The sequence below is a fragment of the Sinohyriopsis cumingii genome, chromosome 5, assembly GCF_028554795.1.
Source record: "Sinohyriopsis cumingii isolate HCF-2022 chromosome 5, ASM2855479v2, whole genome shotgun sequence".
NCBI classification, from domain to species: domain Eukaryota; kingdom Metazoa; phylum Mollusca; class Bivalvia; order Unionida; family Unionidae; genus Sinohyriopsis; species Sinohyriopsis cumingii.
Genome location: NC_142965.1, coordinates 155154386 through 155161407, shown reverse-complemented (window position 1 = coordinate 155161407; position 7022 = coordinate 155154386).

Here is a 7022-nt window from a genome sequence, read left to right as displayed (position 1 = left end):
TATCATGGAAAGTGATGCTGTGCGTGCCAAACCTGAGGGATGCGAAAGCGATGCCGCTCGTCCTCTTGGACACTTTACTGGGTTTTGTTTTAAAGGTGGATGTTCACCTTCACGTTTACCCCCCTACGGATGTCATCCAGCCCTGAGCAAACTCCTGTCCATGTCACCTAACCCTCATCGAAACGATCCTGTGAAAGACGAATATTCGTTCCCTGTACGTTTGTCGGAATACTGCGACTTTGAAAATCGTCTTCAATCGTTCAAAGGAAAATGGCCTAAGTATCTGGGAGGACCGATCCCCGAAGAATTAGCCAGAGCCGGATTGTTCTACTTGGGCGAAGGAGATAAAGTCAAGTGCTTCAGTTGCGGTGTGTCACTTCACCACTGGGAACCACAAGATTCGGCCTACGTAGAACATGCTCGATGGTCACCGAATTGTCATTACTTACCCTTAGTGGGACCGAGATATTGAAGTAACTTACCATAATCTGTTTATGGATACTTTACAAGAGAACATTCTCACTTTGCCTGTGGAATTGAGAGAAAGGATTTACCGAGAGCTGGTCAAAATACAAGTGAAACGTAAAGAACAATTGCATCCGTTACTTCACCAGATGTTTAATCACTGGTACCTGAATGCTATAAAAGGACTGATTCAGTTGAAAGTGTTCCATTGGACAGACATTGATCAACAACCCCCTGGTTTTAAAAAGGATTGGTTTGCTATTGATGATTCTATCTACTACAATGTAAACTTACTACATCGAATTCCAGAGGAAGAGTTAACGAATTACCGACATCTTTTACACAATGTCAACTTAGTGAAAGAGGAAACTTCTGAACGAATTGTAATGTGTAAATTAGTGACTAAACGATTTAAATTTGGCACTGAAGTAAAACCATGTCTGTGCAAACGGTACATTTCTTGTGTTAGAAAGAGGATTTGGTATGACCTATTCATGGATACTTTGCTAGAGAACATTCGTGCTTTGCCTGTGGAGTTGAGAGAACGCATTTACCGAGAGCTGGTCAAAATACAAGTCAAACGTAAAGAACAGTTGCATCCGTTACGTCACCAGATCTGTAACCACTGGTACCTGAATGGTATAAGAGAACTGATTCGTCAGAAATTGTTTCAGTGGTCAGACCTTGTTCAATACTTCCAGGGCCCCGATGATCCACGTGTTCATCATTTTGGTTACTTCGAGATTCACCTAGTGCAACGCATTGAGGAAGACACGTTAAAGGATTACCAACATATTTTACGTGGAATCTACTTAGCGGAACAGGAAATTTCTAAACAAACTCTGACGTTTCGGTTACAGTATGCAAGATTTAGATTCCCCACTGGAGAACGAAGATCTCTGGCTAGAAAGTACGTGTATTGTTTCCGAAACAAAGAAAGTATAAAAACAGGCTGCCATGCCACGACTTTTATCACATGTAATTGAACAGATTCCGTGGAAGGAACTCAATGACCATATTCAAACCTTGGATCATTACCATCAATTGTTACAAGAACTGTATCCATTCAGTTTGGGTCGACAAGTGGCGTGTGTCTTAGTGACTTGTTTTCTGGGATTTCGTTTACCAGCCGATTCCTTGTGGACTCTTTACGAACAGTACTTACCACCCAAATGGCCTTAAATGGTCACGAAAGACTCCTTTTGCTCAAAGCCTTACAGACACTTGTGTTTATTCCACGTTGATGGTTATCATCTGCCTTTTATCGTTGTACTTAAGCCTTTGGCTTTTATGTATTTTTGTCTTTCGTGTTCATGTTTAAAACATTCAATAAACGTGTCCTGAAAAAAGTATATAAACTCTCGCCTTGTCTGTTTTCGTGTCACAAGTGACATTCCTAACACTATGGCTACCTCTGCTGTCTCTGCTCCCTCTTCCTCCACTGTCAAAGTCATCGACCAACACTTAGATCGTGCCAGTTGGGAGGCTTTGTATCTTCGCCATCCCTTTAACATGCTCATTGCTGGACCTAGCGGTTCAGGCAAAACCGAATTCGTCAAACGCTTGATCGAACATAAACATCATTTGATCGATCGACCACCTCAGCGCATCGTGTGGTGTTACAAAGAGTGGCAATCGGCGTACAGCCTCTTGCGAGAAAGTCAAGGCGATTCCATCGTGTTTGTGAAAGGCATTCCTAAAGAAGACGACGGCATCGTCTCTGACTCCCGTCAAACCCATTTGGTCATTTTTGACGACATGTTAGGATAAGACGAAGAAGAAATTAAACTGTGGTTCACGCGCAAAGGGCATCATCGTAATGCCAGTGTCGTTTACATCACTCAAAATTTGTTTCAACAAAGTAAAGCCCATCGCACCATCAGTCTCAATGCGCATTACGTGGTCTTGTTTAAAAGCCCTCGAGATAAATCGCAAGTGCAAGTCTTAGCCAAACAGTTAGGAATGCCCTGGCTGACTCAGGCGTACGACGATGCCACTCAAACTCCACACGCCTATTTACTCGTCGATTTGAAACCTACGACCCCCGATGATTTGCGATTTCGTACCCACTTGTTTCACCACTGGTGCCAAGACGGAGGCCCTGTCCTGTACACGTCTCCGTCCTCGACTTAACTTCATTCCACAAAAAAATCTATAAAAACCTCAGACACTTTTCGTCTGTCTCACACAACGTCAACATGACGTCCCTTCAGTCGCATCTTCCCGTCAAATTGATTCGTGCCTTGTATGGCATCAGTCGAGAAAAAAATCCACAAATACGAGCTCGTGTCTTAGAAGCTAGTCTCAGAGAAGTCTTACGATGGTTCACGGTGACAGCACGTCAATTACTACAAGGGATCATTCAGATTCCTCATCAAACCAAACGCTTTTTTGATCGAAACAAAGTCGCTTTGACCCAACTGGCCGATCCCCGCATCGACACTCAAACCAAAAAACAAATCATTTTGAAACCTCGAAGGAGCGGTACTCTAGGAGGGGTCATCAATCGCTCTCTCTTAAGATGGGATCCTAATGCCCCCAAACTTCTCCCCAAGAAAAAAGTCAAACGAAGCTCCAAGAAGAAGAAAAAGACCAGGTCCCCAAGGAGAACTTCTCCAGTGGCGGGACTCTCCTCTTACCAGACACCACCCCGGAAAAAGAAAAGAAGCCCCCAGAAAAAGAAACAGAGAAAAAGTCCCCAGAAAAAGAAAAGTCCACAGAAGGAAACTAGTCGCAAGAGAGGCACTTCGGCCAGGACGCAACCTTACACTCGCAAACCATACCTGCCACGGCGGTGTCTGCGTCTCCGGTAGCCTCAAGTTCATCCATTTCTCCGTTGAAGACTCCAAGAACTGAAGAGTACTTGGAGACGTTGATCACACCAAGAACTTCTCCGTTGATGACCCCAAGAACTTCCCCAATGGCAGGACCCTCCAATTTAGTGGCAGTGGCTGCTGCTCACAAAGTACCTTCTCCCAAAATCAAAGTCCAAGAAAGATCGGCCATGTTACAAAGTTTACTGGATTTGTCCAAGCAAGAAGTGGCTCGATTTAGTCCGTTGCGTACCCCTGCACGACGTGTCATGCCTGTCCTGAAGTTTATACGACGTAAAGACAATCAGTGGCGACGCGTTCCAGTATAAAAAGGTCTGTGACCAAGTAGGGGTATCAGTGTTTTTGGTGCTCCTGAAGATGTCATCCTCCAGAAAACATCCCGCTTCTAAACAACCCCAAGGAAAGAAAAGGAAAGGACTGCCTCCACGTTTAGTCAAACATGAGGACATGTTATCTGTCCTGTCCAAAGCTTCTCCACCCCTACGAAAAAAACTCATTCAAACAGCCTCCAAAGAGGTCATCGATACCGTGTGCGAATATTGTTTGAACGTGTTGAAAGGTACGATCCCTTTGTCCAAACACCAAAAACAATGCTTAGCCAAACATCGTCACGTTCTTCGCCAAATGGTTCAAAAGAAAATCCCCATTCGTCAAAAGAAGAAGATGTTGGTCCAACGTGGAGGAATTTTACCCCTCTTGTTAGGCCCATTGTTGAAAGGAGTCTTGGGAACCATGTTGGGATGACTGGTGGGAGCAAGATAAAAAGACCCTCTGAAGTCCCAAGATCTCAGAATCGACCCTTAACAACCCCATGGAAGGACGAAAACTAGCTTTAGTGCCTTACAAACGATGGATGGAATACCATCGTTGGCAAGAACAACACACCCCGCATTTACCTCCCAATCCTCATTTGAGCGAAATGTCCCAGTTGCAACACGAATTGCAGTCCTTGATGGATCGCCAAGATTTGTTCGAAACAGAAAAATCGCAAAAGTACGGTCAAGTCTTGCAACGACTACAACTCTTTCACCAGAAAGCTTTAGACGAAACAGCTCTACCCACTCTGAAAGATTTTAAGACCTTGATGAAAAGTCCAGCACCATCACCAGTACCACCACCACCACTACCAGTGACCAAGACAGAAAAAGGAGAAGAAGAAGAAGGGTTTCAAACTCACCAGAAAAAGTACGCAAGTTAACAACACCACCTACCTCCAGAATTGGATGGATTAAAAAGATGATGACCACCCCTTCTACATCACAAGAGAAAAAGAAAGTGAAGACAGAAGTGAAGAGAGAAGTGAAACAAGAATCGATATCCCCTGTTCCGACATCCTCCTCTGCGACACCTATTGCTGGTCGCACACGCAAAGCATTGCAATCCAAGAACGTACCCCAAGAGAAAAAGAGTAGCATCTTCCAAGAGTGGGTGCCTTATTAACACACAAACACAAAATGGAAAAAGTGTTAGCCAGCATTTACTACGATCCCTCGCATCCTGCAGGTTACGCAGGAGTTCAAAAATTGTATCGTGCTGCCAAAACTCGACTGAAAAGTCTCCGTTTACCTCAAGTGCAACGATGGTTACAAGAACAAGCTACCTACACTTTACACAAACCCATTCGACGCAAGTTTTCCAGAAGTCGCACCCAAGTGGAAGGCATCGATCATCAATGGCAAGCCGATTTATCCGATGTCTCTCATTTGGCCAGCTACAATCGTGGCTACAAATATTTGTTTTGTGTCATCGACGTCTTTTCCAAATTTGCCTGGGTCGTACCCTTGACTTCCAAATCGAGCAGTGAGTTAGTGCGAGCCCTGCAACGAGTGTTGAAACAAAGCGGTCGTCACCCTCTTCGATGGCAAACGGACAAAGGCACCGAATTCCTGAACCAAGCTTTCCAAAAAGAATTAAAGAAACGTGACATTCATTTTTTTACCACCGAGAATCCCGAAACCAAAGCCAGTATCGTGGAACGTTTTCAACGCACTTTGAAAGAACGTATGTGGAAATATTGTACACATCACCACACTCTGAAGTACATCGACATCTTACCGCACCTGGTGCAAGCGTACAACCAATCTTACCATCGAAGCATCGGACGTTCCCCGCAAGAAGTGACTCCCGAGAACGAAGTGCTGGTGTTTGAGTGCCTGTTTGGTACGTCCCCGACGAGGGCTGTCCCCAAGAAAAGTGGAGTGTTGACCGTAGGAGATTGGGTACGCATTGGCAAAACCAAACGCACTTTCGACAAAGGTTACTTACCTAACTGGACGACCGAATTGTTTCGCGTCACTGGACGAGTGCATGGCCGTCATCCTGCAGTCTATAAATTGGAAGACATGAACGAAGAAGTGCTCAAAGGAACGTTTTACTTACCCGAGTTACAACGTGTCACCAGAAAAGAAGACGACGTGTACGACATCGAAAGCATTCTCGAACGCAGAACCCGTAAAGTGGGTAAACGACGTGTCAAAGAAGTCAAAGTACGTTGGAAAGGATATCCACCCAGTTTTGATTCTTGGATCGACGCCTAAAACGCAAATCGTCTTTTTCTGCCAAATCTTCGTGGTGTATTGTGTCATCGGTGCAGCCATTGCTAATTTGAGTTTGCAACAAGGAGACAAACAATTGTGGACCATTTTATTGAGCAGTTGCATCGGTTACCTGCTTCCCAATCCCTCCCTGAAATTCTCTTCCAACGGGAACCACGGGAACCTTGTGTCCAGTGCCAGTGTCAGTCACCACTCCAATAACAACGACAACCCTATTTTGGGCGGAGACACGCCTCTGACGTCCACTAACCCCTCGGACAGCCACAGAACTCTGGAATTATGAGTCACCAAAACCAATTTTACTTAACCTTACCCAGTGACAGTTCCATGGAGGTGTATCCCAAGAAAACGTTGTGCTGTTACACGGCCAAATTACCTCAGACAATCCCATTAGATCAAGAAGCCCATTGGGAAGTGGCTTTAGTAGAAATCATTCACCCGACCCAAGTCCTCAATGTCCTTCCCAATCAAGATTCTTTTGATGTGGAAGTTTATGACGAGCAAATGCAACTGTACTGGGATACCTATGGCAAATATAACATCAAAACCCCTGGCACACAAAATCAGAAGTACACCACCTATCACTTGTTCGTTCCCCCAGGCTATTATTTTAGTGGTCAACATTTGGTGAGCACCATAGCCTCCAGGTTTAATGTCGTGTTTCTGAAAGCTTTGGAAAGCGCTAAAAAAAAGTGTCACCATGGAATACCACAAAGCAGCTCGTCGCTTCTTGATGAAATTTGACGGGAGTAAAATCGTGTCCATTTTATTTTGTCCTGAATTGTTTGACATGTTGGGCGGAGACATGGACATGAGAATGGCCATGCTCAAGAAAAACGAATTACCAATCATTTACGACAACGAGTCTTTTAGCAAGTTATTTCGTGCCCCAGTAGAATTGATCCAAGTACTGAATTTGATGTTTGTGTACTCCGATGTGGTGGAGTACAACGTGGTGGGACACACCTCTGTGCCGTTACTGCGTATCATTCCTTTCAAAGTGGATTCTGCCACGACCGCTGATGAGGAAGGTGGAAACACTTACCACGTCCACCGCGAATTTGTACATCCTCACTATTTGCCTGTCAGCAAGTCTTATTTGGACACGGTCAACATTGCTATAAAAGGAGATCTGGGAACAAAATATTCCATTCACCAAAGGAAAAGT